At 47.2% G+C, this 17355-nt stretch overlaps 1 pseudogene across 1 annotated transcript in view; it reads right to left on the bottom strand.

The window, feature by feature from the left end:
• The window catches only part of LOC309811227 (protein FAM170A-like), a 107508-nt pseudogene extending 92769 nt beyond the window's left edge, over nt 1–14739 (bottom strand). Inside the window, exons 1-3 of the transcript in view lie at nt 14732–14739; nt 10823–10830; nt 4186–4702 (exon numbers count right to left, since the gene is read on the bottom strand). The product of the transcript in view is annotated as a protein FAM170A-like (transcript). The remainder of the gene's footprint in view (nt 1–4185; nt 4703–10822; nt 10831–14731) is intronic.
• Between the last annotated feature and the right edge of the window lie 2616 nt (nt 14740–17355).

Raw genomic sequence — 17355 nt, 5'->3', positions numbered from 1 at the left:
ATCAGGCTTCCTTACTGGGTGAATGGATGGATAGCTCGGGGTACCGGCTTGTCCTTTCAAGTGCTTGGTCTGACTGGAGAAGTAGCTGGGTCGCTCCAGACACTATGACACAGAGAACCATTAGCTGTGGGGAAAAAGGAACTTACCCCCCAAAAAAACTTTTTAAAATTGTTTACAAAGTAACAGTGATTGGGCAAATCCTGAAGATAGAGAGTGGAAATAGGTAAGTTTTAGAGGTAAAATTTATCAACGATTCCCTAAGGAAAAATGTGCATAGGGAAGAAACCTAGAATGATGGGAACAAGTTGCTAAGGAGGAGGTTTGCATACCATTTCCTACTTCTTAGTCATTTCACTGATGTTTAACACTTACTTGGTTAAAGGGCTTTACTCAGCAAAAGATGTATTTAATGTGAGAGGCAGGTTTCCAAGATTGGTTTCCTAGACCACACCTTCACATGTGTATGTAAAGTCCATGCTACCTCAAATTGCATTGCATTAGATGTCAGAAATCCTAGGGCTTTCTTGTTTGGTTTGGTTTGGTAGCTATCAAACCACCAACTCTCAAGGTAATTTGTAGTTTAGTGAGTTAAGTCAAGGGCTGGAAAACTACCTCCTGTGAGCCCAACCTGGCTCATTGCCTTTAAAGCTTTATTGGAACATAAAAGCTCTTTATTGGCCCATCCATTTATTTACCATCTTTGAGTGTTTCCCATTGTGCTGACAGTGTTCAGTGGTTGTGACGAGCACTGATGGCCCACAAAACCTAAAATATTTACTTTCTGGCCCTTGAGAGAAAAAGTCTGTTGATCCCCTGTGGTAAGCCCAAAAGGTTTGTCTCTGTAAGTGAAAGACCACAAGTAGAGCAGAACTTAGACTTGGTTCAGTGAGGATTCCAGAGAGGTTTCCTTTCTGATTCTCATATCTGCCCTTCTGGTTGACCTTGTTCTTTAGTTTGGTTCAAAGACAGTGGTAGCAACTAGGGACTACCTGTTTCTTTCTTCACATTCAATGAAAGAGCTGCTCTTCCATTCTTAGTGTTGAGTAGTTCACAACTCACTCCCAGTGCATGGCTTCCTCTAACCTTGACTCCCACCTATGCTAAAGACTAAATCTTTAGCTTTGTATCCAGTTCCATTGGCCTTTGTAGGGCCTTCAGTTTCAACTCCCAGTTGATAGCTTGAGCTCGAAATCTGTTTTTACCGTTGGGGATTTTCTGTCTTAGCTTTGAGCTTGGCTACATAGCAACACTTTGGGGGACTTGTTATAATCAGCATTTCTATCTTTCTTTCCTTCCTTTTTATTTATTTATTTTTTTAAGGGGATCCAAAGTCAAATTCAGTTAGTGGCTGAATGACAACACATTGATTCACAACCTTGTAGATTCTCTTATGTCCTAGGGCATCAGTGGGAAGGAGTAGAATCCTGGAAATTTGAGGTGGAAATACATGGGCAGATTCCAACAAAGCTGAGGCCTGTGACCTCTGACCTGTGACCTCTTAGTTGAGCCTGCTGTGCTATTAGAAGGAAGTCTGCCTCTACTCTGAGATAGTTTCCTTGCAGGGGTCTGTGGATCCTCAAGACTTGCCTCCACTACCTCTCGTTTTTCCAGACCTAGTAATCAGACTAGAGTCCTTGAAATGGGGACGGGAGCAGGGAAGGGGTGGGTACCCACCGGGTATAAAGGATGACCATGAGGAGACACTCTCTGCTAAAATAAGGAATTGTATACTTTATATCAATAGAAACCTGAGAAATAATGTGTGTGGATTTTGTAGGTATTGAAGCAGGTGGGAGTAATGTAATATTGGATTAGGCTGGATTTGTTGATACGAGTGCATTCAACACCCATTCCAGACTCAGCGTGTTAGCTTGGCTACCTGGGAATGCCTTCAACAGTTTGCTCAAATGACTGACACCTGTACCCAAAGTTAGCGTATGCTAAAGTCAAAATGCCAGGACTTTCTAAGTATGTTGTAGCAAAATTTCTTGACGTTGGCATGACTGACATTTTGAACTGGATAGCTCTTTGTTGTTGGGAGCTGTCCTGTGCAATGTAAGATGGGCCAGTGGCACATACTCTTCCCTGCCACCCTAGTTGTAACAATAAAAAGTGCCTTGAGGGCTTCCCTGGTGGCGCAGTGATGGAGAGTCCGCCTGCCGATGCAGGGGACACGGGTTTGTGCCCCGGTCCGGGAAGATCCCACATGCCGCGGGGCAGCTGGGCCCGTGAGCCATGGCCGCTGAGCCTGTGCGTCCGGAGCCTGTGCTTCGCAACGGGAGAGACCACAACAGTGAGAGGCCCACATACCAAAAAAAAAAAAAAGTGCCTTGATACATCCGTGTGCACCAGCCACGTGGGGCTCATTCATAACACAGCTCCTTAAAGAAAAATGTCTCAAGGGGCATCCCCGGTGGCGCAGTGGTTGAGAGTCCGCCTGCCGATGCAGGGGACATGGGTCCGTGCCAGGGCCCGGGAAGATCCCACATGCCGTGGAGCAGCTAGGCCCGTGAGCCACGGCCACTGAGCCTGTGCGTCCGGAGCTTGTGCTCCACAACAGGAGAGGCCACAACAGTGAGAGGCCTGCATACCACAAAAAAAAAAAAAAAAGTCTCAAGACAGTGACACATATTTCCTGGGAGGGGGGACCAAAAGTGTCCCCAGCTGAGAACCACCATTGTAGAAGGTTTACAAAGGCATAGGAATGCCAGACCACTGGAGTGGGTTTATCACATAAGATCTGCTCACCCAAACCCCCTATGTGCCCTGGGAGGGCTCAGAGGACACTTCCTTTGCCAGAGGTTTAAGAAACGTATTGGTGAGAGGAGCGTTAGCAGTCTTGGAATGCTCTGTAGCTGCTCTTCTCTGCAGGCCAGGAATGAGAGGGAAATTATGTCATCATAATGGGCTCCCTAAATTCAGTGAGGCTAATGGGATCGTGGGGCATCATGGGTCAAGTGGAAACACTTCATTGGCAGAGATAAAGTGAGCGTGTTTTTCACAATGAACAGCAAAATGAAAGGGCTCATTAGAATGCTTTGATACACAGAGATTTTTTATATTTGCTCATGTGCTATCTCTAGGGCTGAAATAAATGGGAAGTCTACTAATACCCTACTTGATTTGAATCAGGAGAAAAGCTCTAGGTCTGATGAACATGTCTGACCGGAATCAACATGGGAGTTGTGCTCCCTCAGCCAATTCGATAACATGAGTCAGTTCCCATTTCCAGAGCATCTTGAATGAAGGGCAGGCCGTGTCCCCTTGAGGGAGGATATACCCTGGTTTACTACCAACTATCCCGAGGGTGCTTTCTTCTCCCTGGAAGGGATAAAACAACTGAGGTAGAACAGGAAGAGACAAGAAGCTCTCCAAGATCTGCTGGTCAGGGTTACCCTCCAGCGTTGCCTTAATGCTCAGAGCCACACACACCACAGTGAGCTTGGCTCCAGATCAACTACCACGCCACGAAGGTTCTGGAACATTTCCATATCTCGGGGGACCTCATTTCCACGTGACTCTCTTTCCTATTCCCCTTTGTCACAGAAGGCTAGGTCCAGTGGTCCGGGTGAGATCTCAGCTCAGGCCCAAGGCTCTCAGACCTCAAAGTTCTGGTCCTGCAAGGGCCCCTGTCCTCTCTTGAGACCACTCCTGGCTCTCTCTGCCGAGAAGGAGCTGCTGGCAGTACGTCCTCTAAGAGTTGAGGTCCATCGTGCAGACCCTGAGAAAACTCCTAGGAAAAGGCTCCACCTTCTTGTTTAAGTCAACAGAGCTCAATTCCTTTGGAAGTGCTGGGTGTGTCCCATTTGATGCAACTTCAGAGCCATTAGGTAAACCAGCACATGTGTGTGGCCCCTTCCCTTAGACTCCTCTGGGCCCTCGTGACATAGGCTCAGAAGACTGCCAGCCTCAAGCCTTACCTCTTCCAAGACCACACCGTCTCCAGGATCTTCTGTCCCATGAATCTCAGTTGCTGTGTGGAAATCAAAAGAGAGGAAAGAGCCTGCCTATGGGGTCTCTTTGGGCTGGGGCCTTCTTGCTTCTCTTCCTCCTCCTCCTCGTCCTCCTCGTCCTCCTTGTCCTCCTCCTCGGGGTGATTTCGGATTCCACAGTGCCCATCCAGTGGGCCATGTTGAGATGAAAGATACGGCAGCTGAAGCCCTCCAGGACGCCGCCCTTCACGTGCTGCTGGAGGACCTCCAAGGTGGGGAAGACCCGGCAGCAGGCCATGCACCTGAAGCCGGTCTCCATGGTCACCATCCAGTCCGGTGTCTTGGCCCTGGGTGTCTCCTCGACGGCAGGTGACCCTGATGGGCTGCCTGGCTCTGCCCTTTCCTCATACTCTTTCTCCTCCCCAGTGGGCTCACTGTCAGACATAGGTTTTCGGTGGACACATCAGAGGGGTAAGTGCCTACTGTGCACGCATCCTCAGGAAGGGTCACTTCTTCTATCGTCAGCTGCTTTTCAGGCAACTCCAAGGGTTTGTTTGTCTTCCAGGAGACAGCTACACCCTTGTTCACTTGTACCTGCATGTAGTATATTTTCATGCCCCTTTCCTCTTTGTCTGTGTGCAGATCGTTCTTACAGGGTGAAGAGGGTGAGGAGGAGACACAGTGTGATGGGGGAGCGGTCTCCCCTTTTTCCTGAACCTGGGCTAGGGGTGTGGTAGGCTGGGCAGTGTCTCGATGTGATCTCCGGATTCCTGAAAAAGGAAATTAAAAACATAATAACATGCATGGGCCATGCCAGAAGCTGAGGGAGCAGGTGTGGTAGACGAGAGAGGGACACTTGCATGACGTAGCTATGTCGTGAGCTTGGTGTCTGTTGGCCGTAGGAGGCAGTGGTGTATCTGGTGTCATCTGTGGGCTTTTTTCTGCGTGTTGGGGGATACTGGAGCGGTGTCTGTATACACGGGTGTGGAGTACAGTGGTGAGGACTGTGGTATGTGAGGGATGTGGATGGATGCGTGTATGATGAGGAGTGTGAGTTTGGGAATATCGGTGGTGCATTCCTTGTGGAATGGGGCGGTGGTGCAGGAGGAGAGTACTGTGGATCACGTGCTTGGGGTTCATGTGTGCACTGAGAAGGGCTGTGCCTGGAGGGCGCATGTGTGTGTGAGCTGTGTGGACCTGAGCTGGATGGTGCTGCTCTCAGCCTGGAGGTCTATGATGCAGAACTCTGTCCTTCTCTGGAAGCAAAGGCAAAGAGAAACCCTACATTTTCCTCTGAAGATGCTTAATCTGGTCCCTCTTCCCTCCACCTCAAGTCCAGACCTTTCCGGCCCCTGCTCCTTGACTTCCCACCATGGTAGTACCAGGATTGACACCCGCCCCCCACCCCTGACTCAGCTGGGATCCACGCCCTCGTAACAGCTCAGCCATCCTGCCCAGGCTCCTCCACAGAGCCCTCATCACCTCTGATGACCCTGGGTTTCCTCTCAGCCTCCCTGGGATCTGTGTGCCTCCTGCCTCACAGCCAAGCACCCCCTCACCTGAGGAGCCCCGCGCCCTTACCGGCGTAGATGAGCTTGTGCGGAGAAGAAGCACAGGAGAAGTGTTTAGGGGCAGAGGAGACCTCCCCTGCCCCTGGGCTGCAGCCTTGGGCCACCACAGTGGATCCAAGCCGAGGGGGATCCTCTTGTGACTTCGAGATTCCTGAGGGAGGAATGAAAGGCTCAGGGTGGGTTCATCAGTCCTCTGTCCACAAATATTTACTGAGTGTGTGACACGTGTCAGGTGCAGTGAATACACACAGTTGAGAGTGTGGTTCCCAGTGTATACTCCAGGATTTAATTCCAATCAGTACTTACTCTGTCACTGTCTTGTTGGTAATGTAGGCCTCGGTGGTGACTGTGAGTATGTGGGAAGAGTGAGTGATGTGTATCAGTTAAGTCTGTGGTAAGTGTGGGGTTAGCATGGGGAGCACGGTGCAGATGTGTCTTATCTGTGTCTGTGGCCTTTGTGTGCATGGGTTCTGTTCACAAGTCTGCAATTCTGGGACATGTAACTTTTCCTCATTACATGGTGGGGCTTGTATTTATGGTGTGTGTTCATTCATTCATTCACCAAGATTCAGTAAGCAGCTACTCCTGTGTATCTGGCACTCTTCCATTGTTCTAGTCTCTGGTAATGCTGCACATTCTAGTAGTGGAAGACACAGACTAAACAAAAATACAATAAATATATAATACCTGAGCTGCTGGTAAGTATATAAGGGTTGCCAAACTAAGCAAAGAAAAATACAGGGCACCCAGTTAAATTTCAGTTTCAGATAAACCCAGAATAATTTTTTAGTGTAAGTATTCCCATGCAGTATTTGGTCTTACTTACTTTTAGTGTAAGTATGGCCCGTACAATATTTGGGACATACAGATACTGAAAAATTACTTGTTGTTTATCTGGAATTCAAATTGAACTGGATAGCCCATATTTTATCTGGCAACCCTGACATGGGTTACTGAGACTGTGGTTTACTGTGGTTTGTACAAAGCGGGTCTGGCATTACTCAAGAATGTGTTATAAGTGTGGTGTGTATGACACGTGACTGGTTCTTATAGAGGTATTTAGAGATGGCTGAAGTTAGCTGTGTTTGTGCGAGAGTTGAGGAGATACATGTATATATAGTGTGTGTGTGTGTGTGTGTGTGTCCTATATATATAGTGTGTGTGTCTATATACATATCTCATCTCCAGCGTTTGGTGTTGGAGGACAGGATTGTGGTACAGATGGGTTGTATGAGAACGTAGTATAGGAGGGATGCGTGTATATACCTCCATGTGCTGTGTGTGGTTTACTAAGGAAGTTATATGTGGGGTGAGTGATATTTTTGCTGTATCAGAGTGTACATGGGTGTATGAGTTACTGTCTCATAAAACACCCCTAACAAGAATTCTGTATTCACTCTTACGTACACCGAGTGTCACCCACGTCCAGGCAGGGTGACAAGAACTTTACCACGCAGACTTTATATCTGATAAGCACTCTACCCCCATTCATCCTGCTCATCTCTGCACTATGACACACACACACGCACAGACACAGTCACACACACACACACAGAAACATAGAGAAAAATATTCAGAATGGTTAGGGGCAGTCATTGCCTTCCCCAGCCTGTCCCAGCCACTGCCTGAAAATCTGCCTGCTGTCTAGACCTCCATTGCCAGGGCCCACCCTACAGTCTCCAGTGTCCTGGGCCTGGTAGGAGCTACTGGGCTCTAATCTGGGGCAGAGGCCTCTAGCTGGAACTCTGAGGTGAGCACTCCCGCCCAGGGCATGCTACTCACCTACATTTAATGCACGCAGGCACCCCGTGGCCCGTGGCTCTCAGAGCTCCCCGCAGGACCATGAGGACCTTTCTCACCCCCGCCCACATGGTCTCAGTCTCTGGAAAACCCTTCCCTTCCCTTGATCTCCTTTGGGCAATTCTTCCTGTTGAAGGAATAAAACCTCCTTGCTTTCAATATGACATCATCCCTAGACAAACACTCTTCTTTCGAACTGCAATCCACTTGTCAAGATACTTTTCAACATGGCCTTCAACTCATGGGGCTTCTCTTTCCACTTTAGTAAAAGAGGCCAAGCAACTCATGGGTCTCTCTCAGCATCCTTGCATCCTTCACATCCCCCACTTCATGACCCCAGGGAAAGATCCAAGAGCATAAGGGAGAAATCGGGGACTGAGAAAAGCTGCACCTCTAGGTCTCTGCAAGCAGGATGCAGCCTGCTGTGAGATCGACAAAGCTACAGGCCCGCCAGCCCCAGGAGAGAGTCGCCAGACCAGCGGAGCTGACCTCCCATCTCCCAGGGGCATCTGGCCGTTCTGTGCCGTCTCACACCACAGGGACGCTCCGGATGGATACGGCAGCATCAGTGAGACGAGGTCTCTCGCTACCTGCTTCACAGGTGACACGTTCTCAGTCCCCCCCATCCTAGAGAAGGTTTAGTTTGGCAGATACCCATGTGCCCCAGACAAGTTGCCCCCCACATACCTCCTCCGTTCTCGGCAGTTTCCTGGGACTCTTCATTTTCCAGATGTTTCCTCTTTTGTCGCCGTTTCATGGTACCAACTAGAAGTCTCCCTTAGAAGATGCCTCAAGAGATGTCCAACTCCTCCTCTTCCCTACAGGTTGGCCCTTCTTGGCTCTTGGGCAATCCGTTGAAATGATTCAATACAAACAGCCTAAATGGCTGAAAAACTTGTACCACTTAGTGAACCAGCAGTACTGCCTAGTGCTCACCAGGGCTGTTATGTTTGCAAGGTTGCCAGGCGCACAGTGGAATTCTGTGACCTCAGTGATGACATCAGAGCATTCGGTGGACCTAGGTTGAGCACAGTGTCTGCAGTAGCACAGGCCCCATTTTCAAGAACAATTCCTTTTTCCCAGCCGAAGCTTTCCCGTGAAAGGGAAAGGTTCATACCATATCTATTATAAATTGTATCATACCATGTCTATTATAAAATTCACATTTTGATTGGAGATCTTTTAATGTCTTTTCTAGAGAGATTTAATATGAATATTTTAAATGGTCTCCAGTTTCCCTGTGGATTATTGACATTTTAAACTCTGCACTTCAATTTTCCCTCAATACGTGTAATTTTGTCACGGCTATTTCTGTACTTAAAGATGAGGAACTATATAATTGATTTCTTCATTTTTTCCCCATCTCTTTCCAAGGTACTGCATTTGATTGTGTCTTGCGACTGAGTGAAAAATGCTAGTCCTTGAGTCAGGACATTGGGCCCTTTACCAAGTAACTCAACTTATCTGGGCTTCAGCTTCTGTATGTGCGATCAAGAGGCTTGGACTAGCTGACTTTTCAAATGCTGTGTTTCTTTGATTCACTCTCACTTACTGATCTGCTCCTTAAGAAGAGGGTCTGTTCTCATAAAGTAACAACAGTCTTTTCCTAACCTTGGGTTGGGCGGACTTTAACTGTTCGTACTCAGTTTGTTAGTTATATTGCCTTCTACATATGCTTAGCTCTAAATAATTTATATGGTTCTTGTGACAATTTTTAGATCTTTTTTTCTTATTTTCTTTTACAGTTTCTAATTTGTTATCGCCAGTGTAGAGGAGCCTGATTGACTTTTAAAATTTATTGATCTTGTATGTGTGTGCCTTGATGGACCCTTATTAGTTCCTGCTACTTTATCTGTGGGTTCTTTTGGGTCTCCTAGATAAATGAGCATATTAAATGTAAATAATGTGTTCTTTGGATAAAGTTTATTTTCTTGCAACTATATATATACAAGCAATATGTTGAATTGATTTAAATATTTAAATACTTACATACCTGTTATCACAATCTAACATTCTTTATCTTATTTTCTTTCAATCAATATTATGTTTTCAAGATTTATCCATGTGAATCCATATAGATCTAGGTCTTTGATTTTTGACTGTTTGATATTATTTGATCACATGCATATAGCATCATTTATTTTCCATTCAAGCATTATTGGACAATTGGATTGTTTCCCTCCCTTCTCTAGAACAAACAACATTTCCTAGAATATCCCTGAAGATGTCTGACAGTCGAGAAGGGCCAGGCTGCCCGAAGGATTGCTACTTGCTTTTAGCCACCTTCCAACAGGCCGTCTCCAGCCAGCAATTTGAAGCACCGCTGAAATGAGAACTGCCCCAAATGTGAAGATCTTAGGAGCTTCCTAGAAGGTGGGAGGTTAATGATAGGCATCCTGCTGGGATCCCAGGGGAGTCTGAGCTGGCCTGAAGCTCATCTTCCTCCTCCACCTCTCAAGAGAAATGTGGAGGAAAGAAGACTTCAAAAACTGTGAGCAGGCAGAGGGAGAGAGATTGGGGGCCGAAGCTGTAACTGAGGTCTTGGAGTGGGCTGTGAGCACGCAGAGCCTCTAGAGAGCCAGGCTCTGCCTTCTGAGGACTTCTCCCCTAAGGCTGCTCATAATTCACGTGATACCAGCCATATAGAGCCGACTTGGCCCACACTGTCACAGAAAGCCTTATCAGAATCTCTTCTTCTTCATACACTCTTGTGTCTGTTACTTGGTTATTGCCTTTGGTACTCCACTGATGTGAACCACAGTCGCCAGGGGATGGAGGACACTAGTGACCCATCTTGCTCTGTGGCCTCAGTCCACAGCTTGAGGGTAAGGGAAGAGGCCAAATGAAGGTCTAGAAGGAAAGATGGAGTTTGAAGAGAAGACCTGAGTTAAGGGTGTCTTCTCAAGTCCTGATGACTGAAATGTAGCTCCAGTACCTGAAGTCCTGCTTGTTCTCAAGGCTGACCGCGGGGCTGGGTGCACTCAGTGAAGGAACCGTATACACTTAGTATTTCCTTGCTTGCTCACACTTGCCCTCCTCTGATACACCCTCTGCAAGACTGATCTTCCCCTGAAACAACTTTCCACCTGCCACTGTCATCTCATGAACATTTGCTTCCCCTTCCTAGTGTCCCCCTAGAATGCCATTGCAGCCAATTCATAATTTGATAATCATGCTGCTTACCATATTCTCAGCAACTTCTGATACATTTTATTCACTTTATTCCATAGTCTTCACCCATCAATAATCTTCCTTAACTTCCTAGCTGCAGGTTAACCCATTTGGAATCACTTCTTTTTCTTTCTCTTCTTTGGCAAATCCTTTCTATCTTTTAAGGTCTTTTTCTTGTCTCTCTACCATCCTGACTTCCTGAACTTCTTTTTTTCCGTTTATGTAACCTTTCAATCTCCTTCCCCAATTTCCTCATAAACATTGAGAGTTTATTCCTCACACGTTAGACAGTGGTTTATGAATGGCCAGGCATAAGGGACTCAGAATGAATTGGCAACCCCGAGGTACCTGTCTTGCTGGGGAGCCACAGGTGAAGGGCTGTCTGCTGGACATATGTTTGCATGGAGTCAGGCTGAGTGGCCTCAGGGTGTTTGCTCTGCACTTGTGTGTGTTTCTCTCTAGTTGATTTCCTTGTCCAGCCACCTGTGACCTCCCTCCATCCAGCCCAGGGAATCCTTCTCATCACAGGGGTAGGATGTTTGTCTCATTTTCCATCACATCCTTTCCCCAAAGTTTGGTTGTGAGTTGTTCCCATTCCAAAGACCTTTCCTCTTTGAAGAGAAAAGAGAAAATCTTGTCTCTCCATTTCTCTCACTTCACTTCTGCTCTATTATCTTCTCCGTCCAGAATGGCCCACTGACTCACATGGGTGTACATCCAAAGATGGCAAGAACTGCCAGCAATTCTGAGATAATAATACGGATGGATCAGGAAAACTTGAAAACCTTTATCCCGCCACATTAAAAAAAATTGCACTTCCAGTGTATTCAGAGTCTCAGTGTAGAAACACAAATGATAGAGAAATTGAATGACACTCAAGTTTTTCTTTCCTCCTTTCCTGATTTATTCTAGTCCTCCAAGTTATCATGATGAACTCTTTGTTGTGTAAAGTTTCAGACATTTTCTACCCATGCACACTTTTCTTCTTTTCACATAAGAGTGTGAACTAGGTCACTTACAACATGCTGTGATTCTGTGATTCCCTGTCTCCCACCGAGTCATCCAAGGATAAAGTCATCTGTTTCATGGAGAAATATTTCCATAGCTAATAGCCAATGTCTGTGGAGTGCTTACTCTGTGTCGGTTTCTTGTAACTACTTTACAGATCATTTGTACAAAGTACCCGTGGACCAGGTACAGTTATGACCCCCAAGTGACAGATAAGTGCAGATAAGTACAAATAAATACAGAGGCTAAGCGACTTGCCCAAGACACTGGAGCAAATCAAAATCCATGCCTCTGTAATCATTTTGCTCTATGGCCTCTGTCTGGGAGGCTTGATGATTTGGCAACTAAAACCTTAAATATCATGTTCCATTTTTATATCTGTGACACAAGCGTGGGGCTGTGATACGGGGTAAGTAACCTGACTACATTTGAAAACCCTTATGCACCTGGATGAAAGTAAGCCAGGGACTGCAAGCTATAGATTTAAGGTTTCCTACCAACTTTTAAAAATAGCTTCTTGAGTGCAATTTATGTAATGTCAAGTCTAGGATGTAGTCCAAATAGTAACAGAAAAACGGAGATATGTAGAAAAATACTTAAAGTTGACAAGTATTGGGAGTGTAGTATTTTTGTGGCCAGCGTGTAGACCACAGGAAAACTTGCTGTTTCCATCCCAAAGGGAAGAGCCCTACGTTGCAACTGCCAAGGTCCCTGGGGCAGCAAGTGTGCTCACTGCTTAGTAAAGAAGCATCCTCAGTTTGATAGAATCATGTGGGAGCCTTACATTTGGTTAGCAGTTCTACATTCTTGATGTAATAATATTTTCAGGGTGTGGGAGGGTATCAAGCTCTGAAAATACCCTTGGAGAGATCTGCTTATTAAGTTTGGCTTTTTCAATCTCCCTACTACTTCTTGACTAAACACCAGGCGGTTTCCTTCACTTTTCAGAACCATGTTGTTTTTCCCTTGTCTAATGAGCTTTGAAATACTTTTGGATGAGCTATTAAGTTTGGGAGAAAAGAAACATCTCTTTAAAATAAGGAAGATAATAACAATGACAAGTAGAAAAAGCTCTAAAACAGAGAATATCCTCCATTCTAGCCAATGACTGGGAGTGGAAGGTGCGTGCTCGCTGTCCAGGACGTAGAAATAAAAGCTGAGGAGGCGCTGAGGCGTCTCCTGGATCTCTATGAGCCTCCATCATTTCTGAAGGGTAGGGTTGACAGATAAAATATAGGCTGTTTAGATAAATATGAATGTCAGAAAAACAACAAGTATATTTTTAAGATAAGTATGCCCCAAATAGTTCATAGGATCTACTTATACTAAAAATAATGACTTATTATTCATGTGAAGTTCAAGTTTAACTGGGTATCCTGTACTTTTATTTACTAAATCTGACATCCCTACTGATGATCCACAATGGAGGCAGTTGAGGAGCGGCACATGCTGGCTCTCGGACAGTCAGAAATGGCTTCAGCAGATCCAGGTACAGTATGAAATTCTTTTTGGATGTAGCTCAGAAGCCATGGCCAGCCCTTGAGTGCAAGTACTGCCTCGGGTTTCCCTGAGGTGGGGTAAACCTTCCTCTTAATGGCCTTTTGGTAAGTCTGGAAGACCATATCCAAGGGGAGCCCCAAAGTCAGTTTCATCCTCACAACCATGTTTCCAATTCCTGGAATTGGCTGCATGTGACTCACAAGAGCTGAGGAGGTTTGTGGAAATTGGGAGTGTCATAGCTTGAACCCTTTGTAGGTAAAGTTTTGCTGTTGTGAGAGTTTTAACAGGAGCAATGTGAAAGACTCCAGGTCCCCAGGTAGATAGAAATAATCCTGTTCTACCTGTGTGTATGTGACAAGTCTCTAATAGTTCAGAGAGCAAGTATCTGGTCTTAGAAAGACTGATCCAAGCTTGGATGTTTCTGGCGACAAGGCAAGGTCCTGAGTTTCAAGTTCACCTTTTATGGTTGAGGAGACAATAAGGTGGTCAGAAGGGAAATCATGGAGGAGACCTTGGCTTCATCCATTGTGCAGGCTTGTATATGTGGTTCTATGTAGATTGTGTTTCAAAGGTGGAGCTTGTTTACAACTATGAACATTCTCCGATGTGCTTTTTGGACCTTCATTCCCAGAGCGTGAGCAGTGCCGAGGCTCTAGAAATGCCATGGATATTCTGAGCTGTCAGTGGCATTTCCCACGTACTGTTCCCCTGGTGCCGCTCCTTGAAATGTCCAAAGGGATTATCATCTGTCGTGTGGCGGGTCCTAGCATTGTGAAATGAAGCTGCTGCACCTGGCTCAGAGGATTTCGGATGTGGTGGGAGGAGGAGTAGTACTACGACTATAAATTGTATCACAGCATATCTATTCCATCTTGAGAGTGGGGTTGGGGGGTTATGCAGGGGGGCTTTTATTGTACTTTTATACATTGTACCCTTGAAACTAATTCAATTTTTTAAAATTAATTAATTTATTTTGGGCTGCATTGGGTCTTTGTTGCTGCTAGCGGGCGTTCTCTAGTTGCAGTGCGCCGGGGCTCCTCTTGGCTGTGGTGCACGGGCTTCTCATTGCAGTGGCTTCTCTTGTTGTGGAGCATGGGCTCTAGGCACGCAGGATTCCGTAGTCGTGGCACGTGGGCTCGGTTGATGTGGCACACAGGCTCTAGAGCGCAGGCTCAGTAGTTGTGGCGCATGGGCTTAGTTACTCGGTGGCACGTGGGATCTTCCCAGGCCAGGGCTCGAACCCATGTCCCCTGCATTCGCAGGCATATTCTTAACTACTGCTCCACCAGGGAAGCCCAATAATTCAGTTTTTTATAAAGAGAAGTTTCCTAATATTATTCCAAAATTTTAAAAATATGTAGTTGGATAACACTATGAAAAATTAACTGATATATTCTTTTATTATTTCTCTTTGCTCCCTGGATTTTTTTTCCTCATCCAGTCAGCTAGGCACTGTGAGCTCACTGCATTAGGAAGGTAAAGACTCAGCAGAAATGAGGGAGAAAAAAAGAAAAGTCTCAGCTTTGGAATGTTCACAATGGAGGCCACAGTAGAAGAGGTGAGAATTGTGTGAACAAAAAATAAATGTCGTCTCAAATGCAAAAAAGTATTCTCTGCACTGGGAGGCAGGAGAGGGAGGGAGGGAAGGACTGAAGGAGAGAGATCAGTGTGGCCAGGGACATGGAAACTGTGCTTGAGGACGATAGGCCCAGGAAGAGAATCAGAATCTGGAGAAGGTTCAGCCTGCACGTGATCATTGCATCCACACAGCACCCTCATCTCAGACGTTGTGAAATTCAGAGAGAGAGTGGGAGTACATCAGGAGGGCCACGCGCAGAGTCTGTGTGGCAGGGGTTGTGGCCGTTCCCTATTTGTGAGGAGTCCCCAGCAATTTGCAGGCCTCTTCTGGAAAATGCTGGCGGACGTCTCTAGTGCTTATGTGAAAGCTTGTTCACAAACCTTGAAAGATACAGATGTAGCTGACAGATAGATGCATAGATAGAAAAATGTCATTAAATAAAAGCTCCAGGAAAGGTTTGGAAAATGCCCTTTATTGCATAGGATGCTTCTATTGTCATATGATGTTAGACTGAGTGCCGGTCCCTTCATCCTCCTTCAGACCACGGCATTCTGTCTGCTACTCTCCCGAGGGTCCTTTCTTCTCCCTGGAAGGGATAAAGCAAATGAGGTAGAACAGGAAGAGACAAGAAGCACTCCAAGCTCTGCTGGTCAGGGTTACCCTCCAGCATTGCCTTAATGCTCAGAGCCACACACACCACAGTGAGCTTGGCTCCAGATCAACTACCACGCCACGAAGGTTCTGGAACATTTCCATATCTCGGGGGACCTCATTTCCACGTGACTCTCTTTCCTATTCCCCTTTGTCACAGAAGGCTAGGTCCAGTGGTCAGGGTGAGATCTCGGCTCAGGCCCAAGGCTCTCAGACCTCAAAGTTCTGGTCCTGCAAGGGCCCCTGTCCTCTCTTGAGACCACTCCTGGCTCTCTCTGCCGAGAAGGAGCTGCTGGCAGTACGTCCTCTAAGAGTTGAGGTCCATCGTGCAGACCCTGAGAAAACTCCTAGGAAAAGGCTCCACCTTCTTGTTTACGTCAACAGAGGTCAATGCCTTTGTTAGTGCTGGGTGTGTCCCATTTGATGCAACTGCAGAGCCATTAGGTCAACCAGCACATGTGTGCGGCCACTTCCCTTAGACTCCTCTGGGCCCTCGTGACATAGGCTCAGAAGACTGCCAGCCTCAAGCCTTACCTCTTCCAAGGGACGGCCACACCGTCTTCCAGGATCTTCTGTCCCATGAATCTCAGTTGCTGTTTGGAACTCAAAGGAGAGAAAAGACCCTGCCTGCGGGGTCTCTTTGGGCTGGGGCCTTCCCCCGTGGGCTGCTCTCCCTCATTCTCCTTTTCTTCTTGCTTCTCTTCATCCTCCTCCTCCTCCTCCTCCTCCTCCTCCTCCTCCTCCTCCTCCTCAGGGGTGCTCTCGGATTCCACATTGCGTATCCACTGGGCCATGTTGAAATGAAAGACACGGCAGCTGAAGCCCTGCAGGACGCCGAAATTCACGTGCTGCTGGAGGATCTCCAAGGTGGGGAAGACCCGGCAGCAAGCCATGCACCTGAAGCTAGTCTCCATGGTCAGCATCCAGTCTGCTGTCTTGGCGCTGGGTCTCTCCTCAACAGCAGGTGGCCCTGATGGGCTGCCTGGCTCTGCTCTTTCCTCATACTCTTTCTCCTCCCCAGTGGGCTCACTGTCAGACAGGAGGCTTTTGGTGGACACATCAGAAGAGGGGTCAGTGGCTACTGCGCACACATCCTCAGGAAGGGTCACTTCTTCTATCGTCAGCTGCTTTTCAGGCAACTCCAAGGGTTTCTTTGTCTTCCAGGAGACAGCGACACCCTTGTTCACTTGTACCTGCATGTAGTATATTTTCATGCCCCTTTCCTCTTTGTCTGGGTGCAGATAGTTCTTACAGGGTGAAGAGGGTGAGGAGGAGACACAGTGTGATGGGGAAGCGGTCTCTCCTTCTTCCTGATCTTGGGCTAGGGGTGGTCTAGGCTGGGCAGTGTCTCGATGAAATCTCCGGATTCCTGAAAAAGGAAATGAAAATCATAATAACATGCATGGGCCATGCCGGAAGCTGAGGGAGCAGGTGTGGTAGACGAGAGAGGGACATTGGCACGACATAGCTATGTCGTGAGCTTGGTGTCTGTTGGCCGTAGGACGGAGTGGTGTATCGGGTGTCATCTGTGGGCTTTTAATGTGCGTGGGGGGGGATACTGGAGCGGTGTCTATATACAGGGGTGTGGAGTATGGTGGTGAGGGCTGTAGTATGTGAGGGATGCGGCTGGATGCGTGTACGAAGAGGAGTGTGAGTTTGGGAATATCGGTGGTGCATTCCTTGTGGAATGGGGCTGTGGTGCAGGAGAGTACTGTGGAGCACGTGCTTGGGGTTGATGTGCACTGAGAAGAGCTGTGCCTGGAGGGCACGTGTATGTGTGAGCTGTGTACACCTGAGCTGGATGGTCCTGCTCTCAGGCTGGAGGTGTATAATGCAGAACTCTGTCCTTCTCTGGAAGCAAAGGCAAAGACAAAGCCAACATTTTCCTCTGAAGATGCTTAATCTGGTCCCTCTTCCCTCCACCTCAAGCCCAGACCTTTCCGGCCCCTGCTCCTTGACTTCCCCACCATGGTAGTAGTAGTATTCACACACACACTCCCAGACTCAGCTGGCATCCATGCCCTCGGAACAGCTCAGGCATCCTGCCGAGGCTCCTCCACAGAGCCCTCATCACCTCTGATGACCCTGGATTTCCTCTCAGCCTCCCTGGGATCTGTGTGCCTCCTGCCTCACAGCCAAGCAC

This window comes from Mesoplodon mirus, assembly GCF_964341445.2.
Source record: "Mesoplodon mirus genome assembly, chromosome: 10".
Lineage (NCBI taxonomy): Eukaryota > Metazoa > Chordata > Mammalia > Artiodactyla > Ziphiidae > Mesoplodon > Mesoplodon mirus.
Note: the sequence above shows the minus strand (reverse complement) of the source record. Positions and strands in the feature narration are given on the sequence as shown.